The 19,752-nt window shown below is 42.4% G+C and overlaps 1 protein-coding gene across 8 annotated transcripts in view; it reads right to left on the reverse strand.

The window, feature by feature from the left end:
- TESPA1 (thymocyte expressed, positive selection associated 1) overlaps window positions 1-9,723 on the reverse strand; it is a 35,126-nt gene extending 25,403 nt beyond the window's left edge. For all 8 annotated transcript variants that reach the window (XM_044941488.2, XM_006051051.4, XM_006051050.4 and 5 more), the window contains exon 1: window positions 9,586-9,723. The gene's annotated coding sequence lies outside the window, so the exon portion shown is untranslated. The remainder of the gene's footprint in view (window positions 1-9,585) is intronic.
- Window positions 9,724-19,752: the final 10,029 nt, after the last annotated feature.

The following is a 19,752-nucleotide window of genomic DNA, read 5'->3' on the forward strand; positions in this document are numbered from 1 at the left end:
ATTGGTGCACAGCCTTCTTCATGGTCCAACTCTCACACCCATACACGACTACTGGAAAAACCATAGCTTTGACTATACAGACCTTTGTTAGCATAAAAGTGTCTCTGCTTTTTAATATACTATCTATGTTTGTCATACTTTCCTTCCAACAAGCAAGCATCTTTTAATTTCATGGCTGCAGTCACCTTCTGCAGTGCTTTTGGAGTCCAAGGAAATAAAATCCGTCAGTGCTTCCACTTTTCCCCCTTCTATTTGCCGTGAAGTGATGGGACCAGATGCCATGATCTTAGTTTTTTTAAGGTTAAATTTCAAGCCAGCTTTTTCACTCTCCTCTTTCACCATCATCAAGAGGCTCTTTAGTTTTTCTTCACTTTCTGCCATTATAGTGGTATCATCTGCATATCTGAGGTTATTGATATTTCTGCTGGCAGTCTTGATTCCCACTTGTGATTCATCCAGCCCAGCATCTTGCATGATGTACTCTGCATATAAGTTAAATAAGCAGGGTGACAAGGGTGACAATATACAGTTTTGTCATACTCCTTTTCCAATTTTGAACCAATCAGTCATTTCATGTCTGGTTCTAATGGTTGCTTCTTGACCTGCATACAGGTTTCTCAGGAGGCAGGTAAGGCGTTCTGGTACTCCCATCTCTAAGAATTTTCCAGTTTTTTGTGATCCACACAGTCAAATGCTTTAGCACAGTTGATGAAGCAGATGTAGATGTTTCTTTTCTTGAATTTCTGGATCAATTAGCAGTTACCACCTTTACAATCATCACCTTCTAATTTGTCATCTTGGGTTTTCCCCTGGATCAGAGTTAATTCCCCAGTTTATCAGTGTGCTAATATTTCATTTTACACTTCCTGATCAACACGTGTGTTTTTCCAAGTGATGCATTCCGATGGCACGAGCCACTTATTTGAAGAGGAAATCAGAGGGAATGAATCATTCAACTGTGCAAATAGAGCTTAAAAGATTTGAGGCTAATATACTGTAATTTGCTTATACTCTGTTCTCCTGCCTCTTCTCCACCAGCTGCACTCACAACTTCCACAGTGAACAGGTGGAGGTGGGACCACCCCTCATCCCTGCAGCTGCCATAAACACTCCATCCTCATACCTACACCTTTATCTGTTAGAGTTAGGAAAAATAAAAGGGGGAAAAATAAGAAGAGAGCCAGTTTCCAGAGACTCCTGCTTTTCAAACTCTTAAAAACAAAACCATCAGTGAAGCATTAATTTAGGCACTAAAATAGCTATTTTTGAAAAGAACATCCTAAATAGAAAAGCCTTCCTAAGACAATAAAATTGTTTTGGATGCTTTTGTTTGTTACAGACAAAATATATTCAGAGGAAAAGGATACATAATTACTGCTGTCTGATCTAAATTCTTTTACTTCAGGTTCAGCCTAAGGCATATTTTTCCCCCAAGGAGAGATAGTAGTTGGCACTATGCAACTTTATTAACCCTTGACACTGTGCTCTTTGTCCACAGCCAGTGCCTTTGAGGGGAAATTAAATGATTGACTGAAACCTGTGATGCAGAGTGAAGCCGCAAAGAGCGATAGCAGAGAGAATTTGTTGTCCTTTGGCTAAAGCTGCTGTGAGGTGATAAAACAAGGATGAAACTGCCACTGTAAAGAATTTAGGGAGAGAGTCTAAAAAGCCGTCTTAGCCTGCATTTACCTGGTCATGCACCACCATCCAAAGCATTTAATAGGTTGGCATCAGTCAGACTGGGGAAGAAAATATCAAAGGTTGACTTGCCTGTTGTCTTTAATTTCCGACTTGCCTGTTGTCTTTAATTTCCAGAGCAAATGAACCCCACCTAAATCACAGGAAATCTTCAGCTCACCAGAACTTTTTTGGGGACGAGGGGAATTTAATGGCAACCCACTCCAGTACTTTCGCCTGGAAAATCCCATGGACGGAGGAGCCTGGTAGGCTGCAGTCCATGGGGTCGCTAGAGTCGGACACGACTGAGTGACTTCACTTTCACTTTTCACTTTCATGCATTGGAGAAGGAAATGGCAACCCACTCCAGTGTTCTTGCCTGGAGAATCCCAGGGATGGGGAAGCCTGGTGGGCTGCTGTCTATGGGGTCACACAGAGTCGGACACGATTGAAGTGACTTAGCAGCAGCAGCAGGAATTTAAAAGGAAGTCAGAAAGGCAGGCAGAGAGGAAGGAAAGAAAGAGGGAAAGAAGTGAGAGAAAAAAGTCGGGAAGAGAGGGAAGAAGAAGTGAAGGAAGGAGGGAAAGAAGGAAGGAACGTGGATTCCCATATTCAGCCACTTGCTAAAAGTATAACCTTGGCAAATTCACCCCCTTTCTCTGGGCTTGTTTTCTCAGTGGGGATGCTATAGTCAAGCACTGTGTCAGAATCTCACTACCTGAGATGAGTGATGGAGGCCTCTACTTGGGTTTTAACATCCTCCATGATGTGAATCTATCCTGTATTCCTCCTACTTCTTGGAAAATACATCACACGCATATAGACTAATTTCCCCTCTGCCCCCTGAAAATGCTTATCTCTTTTTCAACCCCAGGCTTTTCACACATTGTTTTCCCCTGTCTTACCCCCACCTCTGCCTTTGACGCACTCAACCTGCAAAGCCCAGCTCTCAAGCAATTTCTCTGTGAAGCCAGGCCTGGCTTCCACAGCATCCAGGAAACAGTCACTTCCTCGTAGTTCCTCCCCTTCTTCATTGTTCTTATCACTAACATTATATTTTACTTGTTAATCTAATTCATTATTTACTCTTCTGCTTAAAATAGAAGCTCCACCAGGGCAGAGATTTTTCTCTGGGTTATTCACTGCTACGTCCCTATTGCCTAAACAGAATCTAACTGGTTTTCTCCAATCTCTGCCACACTTGGATTATAGAGATGGGTTCATGGGGCATTGTGTGGGAACACTATAAGTACAGCAATATTCCGAGGCAGAAAGAAATAGAATTGTCTGGTTAGTGGTAGCAGAAGGAAGCGATGTTGCTGGAAGATAAGAAACTGAGTATTTGTGGAAATCTGGAGGAAGTGGCAAATGATTATCAGGCAAGCACATCAGCAGTGAGAGTGTTAGAACTGAGGGATGTATGCACACAGCTGTCAGGATGGCACCTTGGAAGGTATGGGGGGGTGGCTTGTAATAGAAGGTATGGAGGTATTTCCTCTAAACAAGTCATACAAAAACACACACCTGTGTGTACAGTGGAGTTTGGTGCAGTGAAAAAAGCACTTACTGGGAGTTTGGAGACTTGGGCATTCTTCCAAACTTGCTGTCCAATTAACTGACTTCTGGTAAGTCAATCAGATTTCTACTTGGGCATTGACTTTGTCCTCTAGAAAGTGAATTAGTGGCAATGAATGTTGTAGAGTTTGCCTCTAATAGTAACATTTATGAATTTATTCTAGTTGAATTTGAAATATTTGTACAAACAATACTGTACAAAAGAAGCATTTGTGTAGTTTTTCCTGTAAGAATTAGAAAATGGTCCAGTGGCCTCGGGAGTTACTTCCTACTTAACAAATTTACTTTCAATTAATACTGATTTATGAGGGCTTCCCTGGTGACCCAAACAGTAAAGAATCTGCCTCCAGTGCAGGAGACTCAGATTTGATCCCTGGGTTTGGAAAATCCCCTGGAGAAGAGAATGACTACCCATTCCAGTATTCTTGCCTGGAGAATTCCATGGACAGAGGAGCCTGGTGGGCTACGGTCCATGAGGTTACAAAGAGACAGATATGATTGAGTGTATAACACTTTCACTTTCATGAGGTTCCAGACTTAAAACTTCCTAGTGACCTAGGAAAGTGGTAAGCCTGGATGAGGAAGGCTGAAAGAAGGAGACCAAAGGAGTGTGACTCAGTCAGGAGAGCTCATGGACCCCTGGCGCTTCTTGAACTTCTCTGATCCTTTGCCTTAGTTTATACAGTCTCATCCACCTTCCTCTCTACACAACCATATGCTATCTATCCTTTGAAGACCTCCTCAAGTCATCTCTGTTCTCTTGCCCACCTCTAGCACCCAGCACATGTACCTATGTCACGTTCAGAAAGATATATGTGCCTACGTTTCTTGTCATTATCCACCAATGCTTGAACCTCTCCCCTAAATCTTACTCAGGACATTGCACAGTACCTCACAACAGAAGGGGCTCAGTAGACACTGTACCTGCAGAGAAGCAAGAATCGCACTGGAGCTGAAAAATTACCCTCATCTAGACTATGTCCTAGGACAGGTCCACACGGTCTCAAATTCTAATGTATCAGTATATGTTTTATATACCTTGTAATGAAGAGGAAGAAGGCTTGGGGCATAGTCACACCAAGGCTTTGTTGCTAGAACGTAGGGCCACACAAGTCTTACTGAATTTATAAGCTGAAACTATCAAATCCTCTTATCCTAAAAAACAAAAACATGGAAAAAAAACTGTCTTCCAGAATTTTCCATTGTAAATTTTTACTCCTTGTTCAAAATTTCCTTTGGGATTTGAGTACCATCTTTCTTAATGCTGGTTTATATTATAATGTTATATTTAATCTATCTTCTGTAAGGATGGATGTCTGATAAATTTTCTCTGACATTTCCATTAACTATTTCCCCCCACACCCTCCAAAAAAAACAATAAAAATGCCACACTGGTTTTACTGCTACTTGCCTAAACCACTCCAAAATCTTCTTTCCCCTTCTGCTACTATTTTCAGTCCTTTGTCTTTGCCTTCCCTACATTTCTCTAGAGATTTACTCCCCAAATATTTCTCCATCATCTGTTGAGTGTTCTGGAAACTGACTACAACCAAATAGAGAAGGAGTAAATTCTCTTTGTTCTGAGGATGTCATAGTTAAAAGAAAAAATTTCAGCAGATAGGATTGGAGTTAGACAAGAAGAGTCACCATTCATGGTTTCAGACTAGGAAGTTGTTTAAGAGCTTTGAAAGGAATATCTCCCAACCAAAATCATCAGCAGAAGCAGTAACTTTTGTAGCAGAGAAAATCTTTATGGGTATGTGATTTTAACTACACTGAGATCATCACTTACTTCCAGTATCTCTTTTCTAAGGAATGTAGTCTGAGATTCACTTAATATTAACATGGGCAAGTCAAAGTAATAGGTATTCATAATAACTGAGATGTATAGAGTTCCTTATATTTACCCATAAAACTTCTCCACAAACTACTTCACTTAATCCCCACAATCTCCTTGGAGCTAATTACTGTTATCTGAAGCTCAGAGTGATATGTGAGTGATCCAAGGTCATATATTTAAGATCTTGTGGTACTGAGATTTAAATTCACATTAATCTGACTCTAGTTGTATCATCTTTCCACTGGTAATAGCATATGAGAATAACCTAAGATCACCACGTAGATGTCAGCAGTAAATGCAATTTAGGATAAAAAGAAGGAGAAACGATGTTAGTAAATTTTCTATTCCACATCATGCTACATAAACTCTCCATCTTATAATCTAGTACAGAGGAGGCAGACAAACCAAAAGTAATTTTGGCTCAACTTTACTATCATCTTAGCAAAAGAAGAGTGACTTTGTTTGGTTAATAGCAATCAAGACCCTACGTTCTACTTTAGAGGAGAGTTTGCCTGGAATCTCACATTACTTTTAGACGGTTGTAGCATTCAGAACATTTAGCAGCACAGGAAAATCAGAGGTGACACCAGTCAGAGTCCTTGGCCTGGGTCCCACAAGTGCTATGGCTAGCATGGCACTGAATTTTTGGTGCCATCTGGGGAGTCTTGTTGGAAGCACTGGGATAGCTGAGTTAGTGATGGGCATTCAGAGGGCTTGAAACAATGAATATTTATCATAATTTGATGTGAACATATTTTAATATTTTAACAACCATTATAGCCTACCAATCTGAACCTGCCAAATATCAGCTCCAGTTACAGATATCTTACTATGAGGAAGTTTTGAAGGGGTTTAGGAAGAATGGTCAATTCTTGAGAAGGAAAACTGTAGAAAGAATGTGCACTGTGGAATCAGAATAAACCTTGTTTGAAATCACAGTTCTGCCTACTTACTGTGTATGTGTCCTTGGTGAAATTCCTTGTCCCCTCTAAACCTAAATTTTTTCATATATAAAACAGACAGAGTACCAGACTTGTTGGGTTATTGGAATTTAAAAATCAGATAATGCATATTAAGTCCCTGATGTATAAAGGAGATGCTTAATAAACATAGTTATTATTATTATTAATTTTCCCTCAGTCTAAATCATTCACTAAAGTTGGAACATTTTCAGGAATAAGGAAAGAAGGAACAAGAAGTGGTTAGTAGAGTAGAGATATGTTTGTGCTCAATCATGTCTGACTCTTTGCAACCCCACAGACTGTAGCCCACCAGGCTCCTCTGTTCATGGGGTTTTCAGGCAAGAATACTGTAGTGGGTTGCCATTCCCTCCTCCAAGGGACAGGGTACAGAAGTGAGTGTCAAATCCAGAGGATGAAAGGAAGACGACGCTGTTAAGAAGAGATGAAAAATAAGCAGTAAATAGGTTCTTTGTTCTTATTTAATACTCAGAGGGATCAGAGAGATCATATAATCCTGATCCCTCATTTTGCAGTTAAGGAAACTGACAGAGAGAGAGAGAGACTTATCTGAAGTCACACAGAATACCGACTGTTATCAATGGAACACACACGTTCTGAGCCCCAGGTGTGTGCTTTCTTCCTCTATATTGCACAGCCCTCCTCCTCCACTCTTGGTTTCTAAGACCCAGCCCTGGTTTTCTCTTCAGCACTCTGGGCCTCCTCCTAGGACATGTATCAGACAGGCCTCTCTTCTCTCTGAATTATGCCTACACCCTGAGCAGTACCTGTGAATTGGACTGAGAGTGAAAACAAGCGTGGGAGGAGAGAAAAAGGAAACGGAGTTTCCATGATGGGGCCTGTAAGACCTTCCGCAGTGGGTACATCTTATCCTCGGTCACAGCCAAGACAGACATCACCACTGTTTAAGGTGGTGTGGGAAATCCCAGGACGGCCAATTTCTCGGTTTTTGAATAGGACAAACTCCACCTCAAGCCAGGCTGACAGCCCGCCATTCTCCATACCCCCAGGCTCTCCATACCTGCCACAAGCTCTCATGTTCCTTCACAGATAGGCAATGCCTTCCCAGTCTGTAACCCTTTCCCATGTCACTGCTGTTTGGAAGACCATCAGAACAAAATTTATCCTGAGTGCTGCATTTTTGCATTTGAGAATTCTTGTTGTCTAAGGGAGCAGTTTAATCTATTCAAGGAGAAAAGAGGGATGCTATTTGATAAATAAAACCAAGAAAAATGCCTATTCACTTTTATAACTCTTTTCCCCTTCTCTTTTCATTCCCTCCTTCCCCCCTTACACACAAATAAGCTTAGTTGAATGCATCCTGAAAGAAGACCATCTACAGACTCTTTTTCTCTCTTCTTTACTTAAGTTGTACATTTGGAAAAAAGGAATCTTGTGCTGTCCATGTTGGGAGACACTAATTTCTTTCCTCTGGATGGATTATCATCAGGCATCAAGAATAAGAGGCATCAGTTCATTTGGACTGGTTTACAGGCAGTTCAGTCTAGAAACAGGAGTGAGAATGAGCAGATGTCTCGATCATTGAGTTAGTTCTGTGAATTACAATCTTTAATGCTTCAGTATTATTTCCTTGGTAATGAAACTCTGTCCTTCAGGTACTCACGTTTACTCTTCTTTTTCTTTCACTATATCTACACCCTCTCTTCATCTTCTCAAAATCTGTGTTCAAGCTTTTTGGAGTAGGCCCAGGTATGGGCCAGACATGTAGTAGTACCATGGATACTGGAATACCAACCTTGGTCTTGTCTTTTAGGCAGTAAACATTTGGCAGTTATTAAGTGGAGATAGATGTCGGATCTATTTCTCTTATTATGTGAATCATGATCCGAGCTGAGAATAAATTTCCTCTCCTTTTTTTTTCCCCTCTACTTTTTCTAATAGAATATGAATCAAAATGACTATGTTGGGTCTCCATGGCCACTACATTATGTTTAATCACTGAACTCCATCTAAGTTTCAGTGGAGCAAAGGAGTTATGAGAAAAAGTTATTAGTACAGTTGGAAAGAATTTCTAAACTCCCTGGGGTGTCTGTGAGTAAGAAACCATTTGTAAAACCCCTTTCTATCTCTCTTGTGATAGCTTCAGCAAGTTATCTCTGATGATATTCTCAGTAGAGACAGATAATAAACCTGACTTGCCCTCCTCACAATAATGCTTCAAGTTATAGGAAAATTATACCAGATCTTTAGGTCTAATCACTCAAGCCTAATAACAAGCTTAGACAAAAAAGTTGAAATCCTGAAACTGCCAATCTCCTATCCTGGGTACCACTGTGTGCTGTCTAGAAGTCTAGAAAATTCTCTTTTCTCTCTATTCAGGGCCATTTGTGGTAGACAGAGTCACTGAGGCTCTCCTCCAAATCCTCCTGGTCTCATCAAATCCCTTCTGGGGGGCTCTTTCATCTTGTCCTTGTTCTGCACTGGGGACTCACCTCTGCTCCTCCACCCACTGGTGGGTTCAGTAGCAAGCAGGGCATGGGAAAACCCCAGCACACTCCTCTACCTTCCCCCAAACTCATGCAGGTGGTGACATGCTCAGCCTGGTTACTGCTGAGACCAGGTGTGTTGGAGGAGCAGACCCCCTCCTCACTCAGGATTACATAGATCATTAAGGGGTCAATATATTCATCAATCCGTCTCTGAGATGTACGGCTTGAACACCAACCTGAGAGGTGGTTGTTGATCTTGGGTTTTCCAGTAAATTTGACCCAGTGTTGTCCAGTTGTATAAATTCTCCCTCACCTCTCACCCAAGCATATATTGCTATAGTTTATCTCCTCACCAACCTCCTTCTGCAGCTTTTGAAGAAAGAGGCCATATCCACAAAAAGCAAAGTTGACTTAGGCTAGGTACTCTCGAGAGTCAGAGTTATGAATACTAGAGCAGATGAAGGGAAGAAACTTTTCTCCTTGAGAACTTTTCAAAGCTAGAACCAGACTGAAATGAAGCAAAACTAAGGACAGCAGGGCACAGAGAGGAACTTCTCAGGTGAGAAAGAATTCCTAAATACTAACCAGGTCCTCAAAGGAACCCATGTTTTATGTCCCTGCCAAGAGTACCTCTCTGATAACAGGAAGGAAAAAAAAAGCAAAGAGACCATGTTCCAAGAGGCACAGTGATGCATTTCTTAAGGTTGAAGTCAGGGATGTGGGAGCTTTTCTCCTGTTTCCCTCTTCTCTGCAGCCTGAGTTTTCTCTGACTTGTTTCGCCCTGTCTTCTGTTGTTTAGTCGCTAAGTTATGTCCGACTCTTTTGCGACCCCATGGACAGTAGCCCTCCAGGCTTCTCTGTCCATGGAATTTTCCAGGTAAAAATACTGGAGTGGGTTGTCATTTCCCCTTACTCCAGAGGATCTTCCTGATTCAGGGATTGAACCTGGGTCTCCTTTATTGCAGATGGATTCTTTACTGCTGAGCCACCAGGGAAGTTCCCTATCTCCTGGCATCATTCAAAATCAGCACAGTCTTAAAACTGAGGTGGAAGTTGTACTCACCTGTCCACTGGTAGAGAGCTGAGTTTGAGGCAATGCAGTTGTCAGTGCTGGGCACTGCCCTTCCCCTGTTTTGGGACGGAGGCGAGGACAGGGAGAAGGTATCATATTGCATATCGCACCTTTCTCTCTGTCTTCATGAAACTGCTTTTGCCGGCTTGAAAGGGGAAGCGGAAATGAGAAAATGCTCATACACACACACACACACACACACATGCACAGTCCCCGCCTCCTACCCCAGCCACATCCTCTGTTTAGCTCGGCAGACTGATGGTAGAACAAAATATCTGAGGTCCCCGCAGCTCACCACTAAGGAGCCCTTCCCGTCAAGAGCTGCGTTGCTCTTTCCGAGACAACAGGAGATCTTTTCCTATTAAGGGGAAGGTACAGCTCACTGAAGGATGTGTATAGGAAAAGTCTTCTAACCATGTAACTGCCTCAGATAATTCCGTTGCCTCACGTAAAGCTTCTGTCCTCAGCAGGAGAAGTGTCTAAAAATGGTAATGCTCTCTCCCTAAAATGATCTCACATTTATTTCTGAGAAGATGCTTACAGCCCCATCACAAACTGAAGAGGCCTCTAAGCCAGAGTACATCTGTTTTCATAACTCTTTTGCGCTCTCATGAAGTCCCCAGAAGCTTGTTTTCAAATACTGCACCATTGTAAGCAACTGTCTCTCTGTGTTAACTTCTTAATGTTTTATTTTTTGCTCAAACCAACTCAAAGTATTTCTTGTTAAATGACTGATTGATTTCTCACCCCCAAATCTGTCCCACCCTGGAGACGTCTTCCATTTACTGGCTTTCAGTTTCAAGAAGACTGATTAGACTCTAGATTTTCTTCCATCCCTCCGTCACTTTCACCTCTGACCAGCATTCAGTATCCTTGACGATCCCTCACCCCATCTCCTGATACTCTTTCTTCTTTGGTGTTGCACCAAGTTATCTCCTATCTCTCTTTCAGGTCCTGATTCTGTTCCTTTCCTGTGTCATTTACTTACAAATATTTATCATAATATTTATCATACGAGACACACCTCTGATGTACTGCTGGGACTGACTTTCATGTGTTCATTCTTTTCTTCCCAATTTTATGGCTATAACTACAGCTGGATCTCTTTTTACCATGTTCCAAAATTTCATTTCCAATTGCCAGTGGGACAACTTCATTGGATATTCACAATATAGTTATAGTGTTATGGAAAGAAGCCTAAATTTCTGCTCAGCAAATCAACTTCTCTAAATATTATTTTCTTCAAAGATAAGTAGGATTAAAATAATAATTCTCTCTCTCTCTAATACACACAGACACACACAATACATTCATTTACATGTAGGGATAAAACTGTCTAAACCTCTTTCCCAGTATATATTAGGTGCTAAATATAAACTTTTCAGAGAATTAACTCAAAATCCACAAGTAAAAAACCAAATCTAGCACTCCCTTGGTCTCTTTAACACTATTTATTTTTACCCTGTACAAATTAACTACAAAAACTAACTAATGGAAGTTAAAATTGTTTTTAACCTCGTTTCTGAAATTCACTACTTTCCTTAACTGTTATCTTCAACATGCTGGGGACAGGGAAAGTACCACCTCTATGTTGTCTGTTGTTGTTTAGTCAGTGAGTCACGTCCAACTCTTTTGAGACCCCCATGGACTGTATCCCACCAGGCTCCTCTGTCCGTGGGATTCTCCAGGCAAAAACACTGGAGTGGGTTGCCATGCCCTCCTCCAGTCTTCCCGACCCAGGGATCAAACCCGAGTCTCTTGCACTGCACGCAGATTCTCTACCACTCAGCCACCAGGGAAGCCCTGGACACATTAACTAACACCTCCAGGCCTCAACTTCCTATCTGCAAAATGAAGATAATCTTCCTAAAGGACTAGTTGCAAAACTCTGGGAAAACTCTAGTCCCTAAAGCCACCAAAGTGACCTTACTCATTAAAGAAACAAATTTTCATTTCACAAAAATTCATTTCACAAGCAAATTTTGAGAGTTTTTTTTTTGTTAATTAAAAAAAGGTCTGTGATTTTTTTTAAATAAATGTTTTCTTCTTTAAAAGCAATTGCTGAAAGACAAAGATGCTGCTGTATGATCCCTAGAAAGACAAAGAAGTCCAGAGTATTCTATGTTTGTCTTATTCCTCAATTGTAGATTATTTCTCTCTCTCCCTCTTATCTACCCTTCCTATGTCCTCTGATAACATTGTGTGTGTGTGTGTGTGTGTGTGTGTTCAGTCTTTCAGTTGTGTCCGACTCTTTGTGACCCCTTGGACTGTAGCCCGCCGGCTCCTCTCTCCATGGAATTCTCCAGGGAAGAATACTGGAGTTGGTGGTCATTTTCTTCTCCAGGGGATCTCCCCTGCCCAGGGATGGAGCCTCTATATCTTTGACTCGCTAAAGTTTTCTCATCATATATTCCATGGGCTTCCTGAAACCTTGACCAATTGTCCTTTTTCTGCTAGATGTAGTTCAAGATTTCAGGAGGTTTTTAGGAGATTTTGCTCGTTTCCCACCCCCCCGCCCCCACCCCTGGTTAAAAATAAAAACTCTTAAACTATCTGAGATGTAGAGTTATCTCTCTACTGCCCATGCGATTCAGTAGATTAACACCTTATCACATGGTCAACTTGTCATTCTAGGGTGACCTCCCTTGCTTTAAGAAATTTAGTAAAAACACTGAACTGGGAGTAAAAAAGCCATTTGGCTTTAACACTAGCTATATGCTGGTTACTCAGTTTCTCTGGCTATCAGCTTCCTTTTCGACAAATAGAGAAAGATTTTGTAAGGTTCTCTTGGCTCTAGAAATCTACACATACTTTTACTCTTCTCTCATGTACCTATGTGTGGTTTCTTACAGAAAGTGAAAATATTAAGTGAGAGATCTTTGGTAAGAAATCATTAGAAAGGCAAGAGAGAATGCGTTAGGGAACAAAGTGTTATCCATTACAAAGCTAAGTAAAAATGGCCTTTGAATGATATTGTCCTCCAGACATGTAACCTGATAACACTGATAAGTAAGAACAGTTTCCTAGCACTGAGGTGTCCATCAAACAGCTGAGCAGGATTGGGAAAAAGTTCTGAAGCTACCAGATTGAGAGCTAGTTGGCAGGCAGCCCAGCCAGACCTGGGGCAGAGCCAGGACAGCTGCCCAGCAAGACTGTCCCAAGATGGACAAGCTGCTGCTCACAGCCGCTGCTCTGGGCCAAGCAGCTGGACCCCTCTGCCACAGCCCAGATGCAAGCTAGTTGCTTTCATTTCAGTTCTCAGCTTTCTCTGTTTTCAGACCGTGGGGTTTGCGAACAGCCATTTTCCACTGGGTCTGTTTCTGCAAATCACTGATGTGAGAGTTTGAATGCATTTGTCCCCTTCCTGTATCAAAGGCTCAAAAGTAGGGGAGAGAGGGACTTCCCTGGTGGTCCAGTGGTTAAGACTCTGCTTTCAGTGCAGGGGGTGCAGGTTCGATCCCCAGTCAGGGAACTAAGAGCCCACATAGCCAAAATTTTTTTTAAGAAGTGGGGAGAGAGCATGGGTAATGCCATAGGAGAGAAAGTAAGGGTTCAACTCATGAAGAGTTTTCTGAACTTCATGAGAAATTCAGACCTGCAGAGGTTCATCTTGTCCTTTTCTTTGCTTCTGTGCTTGGCAGTACAGGATTCAAAGAAATGGGATTTACTATTATTTCCTAATACACCCAGTGCCCTGAATCACTTAGATTAACTGCAGTGAAGTTCTTCGTTCTGTTTTGCTATCTCTTCCCTGTTATAAATCCAGCAGAACTAAAGAGCAGAGGGCATTCCTGTGGGGATCTGATGTGATAATTCTATTTGAATTGAATTTAGTTGTCTGCCATCTAAGTTCCAGAGAAAAACTAGAGCCAGGGGGATACAAAGATAGACAATATAAAATGCTATCCCTTAGAAGGCTCACTCTCTTGTGTGATTAAATAATTTGGAGGAAATACGTGGCTAACAAAAGAAAAAACTTGATTCTTTAAGGCACAACTTCTTGAAGATTTTAGCAAGCTGACATCAGTTGTGACTCTCTCAGAAGGAGTTTCTATTTCCCAAATGTCTTAGTCTCTCTCTCTCTCTTTTATTTTTTTGAGGAACATCCCAAACAAATCACTCATAGGAAAGTTGTCCTCCACTACAGTCATTTCTGTTCTGCCCTCTCTAGATTAAAAAACGCTGCTCCAGGTCTTTCATCACACTCGGATGGTTTGAACAGAGATTGTCTGGTAAGCCTATGTCCTACCTTTCTTCTGATCAAGCCTGTTTAATTTAGAAGTATGTCATTTAACTTAGAGGCCTCATGGGGTCTCAAGTGTGATTCATGTAGTAAGCTCAGTGTCTTAGAAGCCCTTTGAGGAGGACAGAGTCTGAGGTCCACAGGATGTGAACATAAGTGCAGTGAACGAGGAGGGATCTGGGGATTCACAGGATGGGAGTCCGAGGACTTTGGGAGCTGGGACAACCCTGTGGACTTGAGGAACAAGAAATGTGGAAACATTTTCAGTTTGGTCTTCCTAGCTAGAAGAAAGGACGGCTTCTAGGACGGTTCCTCTCTCTACCAGGAAGCTGGTACAAAGTCAACACTGACAGCAATGATATAACTGGCGGTAAGAAAACAATGAGGGGATGAAAGAAAAGTTGTCAAAATGTTTGGGTGAAAGAGCATCTAAGGTGAGTTGAACCTTTGAGAAACTGTGCGTCAAGTGCCAGGAGGCACTTAGTGACCTCATGGACTGGGGAAACATTTAAAGCTGGGGTCTTTAGGTCCAGCACGCTAAAGTCTTTAAAAGGAGGGGGATTAAAAGCCACAACAGCAGGCAGAATTTGAAAGCTGCTTTAGATCTGATATAAGGGGAAATGCAGTGTTTGAGCGTGGGGTTTAGTGTTTAGAGGCAGAACAAGAGACCTTGGGTTCTGATGAGGAAGGGGCAGGAGAAGCAGATTGCAGGAAGAAGTGGAGGGCTCTTTTCTAAGCTTACATTCTCCTCTCATCTCTACAGAAGAGAAGCCCTGAAACTCTGAGGCCATTCCACCGAAGTTAGCCTGTTCTTCCCAGCCACAGTGGACCAGAGAACCTGGGGGGCAGAGCAGATATGGAGGTAAGAGAGGGTGTGGGGCAGAACCCACTGATGGGTGGAGAACAACAAACCAGGATATCTGCAAGGATGCTAAAAAGTTTCATCAGTGATGTGTCAGTTAACCAGAGGAAGTGGAATAACCGTCAGCTTCTGATCAGAGGCAGAGTTGCAGAGTGGGAGATGGTGTAGGGTCCACCCCAGCTATTGGTCTGTGCAGGACTCTCGGCTCCAAGGAGAGTTCTCTTTGTTTAGGGTTAGAGAGAAAGAAAGAGGAAGAAGGGAGGAGAAGAAGAGAAATGGAACCTAAGACAAGTGCAGAGAGAGAATCTGAAAGGAAGTGATCCATACACAAGAGAAAGCAAAACTAGAGTGTAAAACCACCCCAACTTCAAAAGGCAAGTTGCTTTGGCCGACCAACCTCATAAAAACATCTCATCTCTTGCAGGCACCTGCTCCTGTCACAGCTGTCCTCCTCCTTCACCGAGGGGACAGTTCTCTCCTCTGGAGCCCCCTCCTACCCTAACCTACTTGGAGCTGGCAGCAGCCAGGCCCACTTTAGAAGGTAGGAGTAAATGAGAGGGTGGGTGTGAATGAGATTTAAACTCAAGTGTTCTGTAGTCACCTTCTATCATTTTGCTGCACTCAGGATAAACTGGTTTCTTCTGAAATAGGTTTGGTAAAAGCAAGGAGTCAAAAGCCTGTCCTTTAGACTTTGATCTGCATCTTTTCTGGATTTTAGGTTTCTTTCTTTCTTCTTCTTCCTTTTTTAATATTTTTTGGCAGAGGTTATGTGGGATTTTAGTTCCTTGACCAGGGATCAAACCCTAATCCCCTGCATTTCAAGGCAGATTCTTAACCACTGGATCACCAGGGAAGTCCCAAGGTTTCTTAACTATAAAATGATTAGATAAAAATAAATGGTCTTCAAGTTTCTTTCCAGTATAACATTTTATGTTTCTAGTAATTCTAGTTACCATTTATTGAGTAAATACTCTGGGGAAAACAGTGAATATATCTTGACTCTAGACTTCAAAATTCACTTCCATAGAGTGGACTTTATAACCCACAGATAAATTAAACGAGACTTTAAGCAGAATCTCTGTGTCCTAGTGTTTCCTATTCTGCCAACTTCTGTTTAAGGATGAATTTTTCAAGTAACTTTCTTTAAAGGCCACCAGGTGGCAGCCTATACTTATTCTCTGAGTTCTGCTTTGCCTAAGGTAGTAGTAGGCATCAACTACCAGGCCACAGTTGAAAAGGTTGACATAACCCAAACTGATGCATTATCTCAAGAGATTGGCTGGATTTAAGGGTTAAAAGAGGGCTTATTCCTAAGATTGGGTAAATTTTTATTTGAGTCAAAGTTGAATAGGATTTCAAAAGGTTCTATGAAGACCTACAAAACTGTCTCAGTTCAGTTCAGTTCAGTCGCTCAGTCGTGTCCGACTCTTTGCGTCTAGAACACCCCCCAAAAACTGTCCTTCTCATTATAGGGGACTGGAATGCAAAAGTAGGAAGTCAAGAAACACCTGGAGTAACAGGCAAATTTGGCCTTGGAGTACAGAATGAAGCAGAGTAAAGGCTAATAGAGTTTTGCCAAGAGAACACACTGGTCATAGCAAACACCCTCTTCCAACAACACAAGAGAAGACTCTGCACATGCACATCACCTGTCACGCTGACTGACAATGGTTAATATTTTGCATTATCACACAGTCTCTTTTTCTGAATTTTAAGAATAATTTGCAGATGTCGTGTCACCCTAAAACAAAGCTACTAATTTTCACAAGACTAGTACAATGATCAAAATTAGGAAATCTGACAATGACACAACATTATCATCTAAGATAGATCTTATTCAAATTTAATTTTTTCCTCCATGAAGTATAGAATCACACATAGCACATAGATTTCATGTCTATTTTATCTCCTTTCATCTGGAATTGCTCTTTAATTTCCCTTTCTCTCTCGTGACCTTGACATTTTGGAAGAGTATCTATCGTTCTTCCGTTGTGTAGAGTGTCCCCCAGGTTGGTTTGTCTGCAGTTGCCTGGGATTGACTTTGGGTTAGATGTTAGAAAAGGAGCTCCAGCAGTCTCAGAAGAAGGCCAGGATGTCATCTCTGGTCTGTCTGATTATGAAGACTGTATCATTGCTGCTGGCTTATAAATCCACTCATTCTGATGGCCATACTAGGAGCGACCCTTGTCATTGCCTTGGTAACTGATATAACCAGTCTCTTTCTTTTGAATCAACTTTATTTGTTTACTTAGGTCATGCTGCTCAGTTTGTGGGGTCTTAGTGGCTAGTGACGAAAGTAACCTCTTTGACTTCCAGTCAGAAGCATTTTCTAATTATAGCCTATGCTTTCTTCTGAGGAGGGAGGAGAGGATTTGGGGGCCTGAGGGGGAAGACATAGGGAGCAAACACTGTGGGGGGTGGAGGATTTCAGGGGTAGGGAGACCTGTGAAATCACGATGCCTCTTCTGGCTTCCCGGATATGGGCTGCAGAGCCGCCCAGTGGTGCCTGCAGGCTTCAGGATGCAGGACACATCTGCGCCCTTCTTGGCTCGTTTTGCCAGAGCCCAGGAGATTGGCAGGGACCCTAGAGAAGACCCACTCTTCTCTTGGGGGCAGGGCAGATGCTGAGCAGCTGAGCAAGCGGGACTAGGCAGGCAGGCATGAAGGGCCATCTCCTCCAGCTAATCGGTTGTCCAGAAGCCCTGGAGCACAGCTTCCTCCCGGGCTTCCCCTTCCCTTGGGAGGCCAAGAGTTGACTTCTCTACCTTCTCACTCCCATTGGCTCTCTAGGCCCCTTGAGAGATATTTGCCTAGGAAAAAGAGAGCTGAAGGGCAGATGGAACCTCAAAAGGACAAAAGCAATAGAAGAACCAGGCTTCTCCTCTGATTTTTGCTTAAAAGACAGAGACCCCTAGGACAGAAGACAGAGGACAAATTTGCAAGGCCTTGCCAGGGCGGAGAAAAGTTAAAAGCTACAGAGAAAGATAGCTCTGAGAGTAAAGTAAAAGATCCCCAATAAATATCTATATGTTTTCCTACTCCCCAAAATAATAGGCTGAAATGTGAGTGGGACTGGCCTAGGGTCGAAATAAAGGAAGATTTCTGTGGAATATTGTTAAGTATTATGTCACTTTAAGAGGGTAGATAAAGCTGATAGATCCATCTTGGATATTGAAGGAAGGATGGGCTGATGCTTGAAGGAACAGCGTTTCACAGGGAGATGGTAATGAAGAGAGAGGCGGGCTGTCAGGATTTGAATCACTGCTTTGTCACTAACCAGCTATATGAGTTTGGGCAAGCTGTGTAGCCTTGAAGCCTTATCTTCTCATGTAACATGGGACAATACTAATGCCCATCTCTGGTGTTGTGAAAGTGAAATAAGAAGGTGTATAAAATTTAGTATATCACCTAGTATATGACAAGTGAGCAAAAAATTTGGCTGTTTGTTAGCATACTTTTTAGTTACAACGAAAAGTGCTGGGTTGAGGGTGAGGAAAACCGTTCTTGTATTTGTATATCTTTCAAGATATCTAGTTCTTTTCTTGGTAAATAATATCTTCTTTCCCCTACATATCCTTTATGTAAAAAGGCAGTATTGTGTGAGATCCAAGATCTGTTTCCGGTTGTGATACTAAGTCATGTTTTGAGCTAATGCAAATTATCACTACTCTGAGCCTCAGTTCCCCCAAATATACATGAAGAAAGTGAAAGTGTTAGTTGCTTAGTCAAGTCTGACTCTTTGTGACTCCATGGACTGTAGCCTGCCAAGCTCCTCTGTCCATGGAATTCTCCAGGCAATAATACTGGAGTGGGTAGCCATTCCCTTCTCCAGGGGATCTTCCTGACCCAGGAATGGAATCCAAGACTTCCACATTGCAGGTAGATTCTTTACTGTCTAAGCCACCAGAGAAGCCCCATACATGGAGAGGATAACACCTCTTTTGGGTTGCTAGTTAATAGCATAGTGTTTTGAGTCAGATAGGCCTGGATTTAAATGATAACTTCAAACTTACTAGCTGTCTGACTTTGAGTATTGTAATTAACATCTCTGAACTTCAGTTTCCTCCATTGTTAATTGGGGGTTATCATACCATGTATCCGGAGAAGGCGATGGCAACCCACTCCAGTACTCTTGCCTGGAAAATCCCATGGACAGAGGAGCTTGGTAGGCTGCAGTCCATGGGGTGGCTAAAAGTTGGACATGACTGAGCGACTTCATTTTCACTTTTCACTTTCATGCTTTGGAGAAGGAAATGGCAACCCACTCCAGTGTTCTTGCTTGGAGAATCCCAGGGATGGGGGAGCCTGGTGGGCTGCCATCTATGGGGTCGCACAGAGTCGGACATGACTGAAGCGACTTAGCAGCAGCAGCAGCATACCATGTATCTTGTTGAACTTTCAAAGGACCATTTAGGACATTAAAGTATAAGCTGCTTAACCCAGAGCTCTGCACAAAGTAGGCATCCTCAAAGTGAAATTGGTAGTTGGTAGCTTTTTGGTCTAAGTGAAATTGCCTACAAAATATTTTTCCAATCACATTTCTTTTGCCTAAGACAAAAAGGAGATAATGAGCATGCACATTTAAAATTCTTCTTCTGTTTCCCCACTTCGATCCACTGAAAAAGTATCTGAGAATATTTGTTCAGAATTGAACCCTAACCTGCTCCTTCACTCCTGTCCCTTCCGTCTCCTTTTCTCCACACTAGCCAACAAGGCCCATCTATCAGCTCTCAAGCTCACCTTTGTCATGCAGAGTGGACTAGCTGCCAGCTACCGAGCACCCTCCCCCTCCCCTGCCCCTCACACCAACACAGGCGCACACATCCTGCACAACACACACATCATTTCTCAAAAGCCAAATTAAAGTCACCGTCCATCCACGAAGAGAAGCCTCTTTCCTAGCGCCTTCTCCCAGGAGAATCCTCACTTTTCTTTGACATCACCCTCCACCCCCCATCCTCTCCCACAAGCACAAACCGGTCACCATCCCACTTCTCCTCCCCTACTCTATTGCTCAGTAATTATATTCTCCGCCTCCCAGTGTCATGCTAAT

This window comes from Bubalus bubalis, chromosome 4, assembly GCF_019923935.1.
Source record: "Bubalus bubalis isolate 160015118507 breed Murrah chromosome 4, NDDB_SH_1, whole genome shotgun sequence".
Classification (NCBI taxonomy): Eukaryota; Metazoa; Chordata; class Mammalia; order Artiodactyla; family Bovidae; genus Bubalus; species Bubalus bubalis.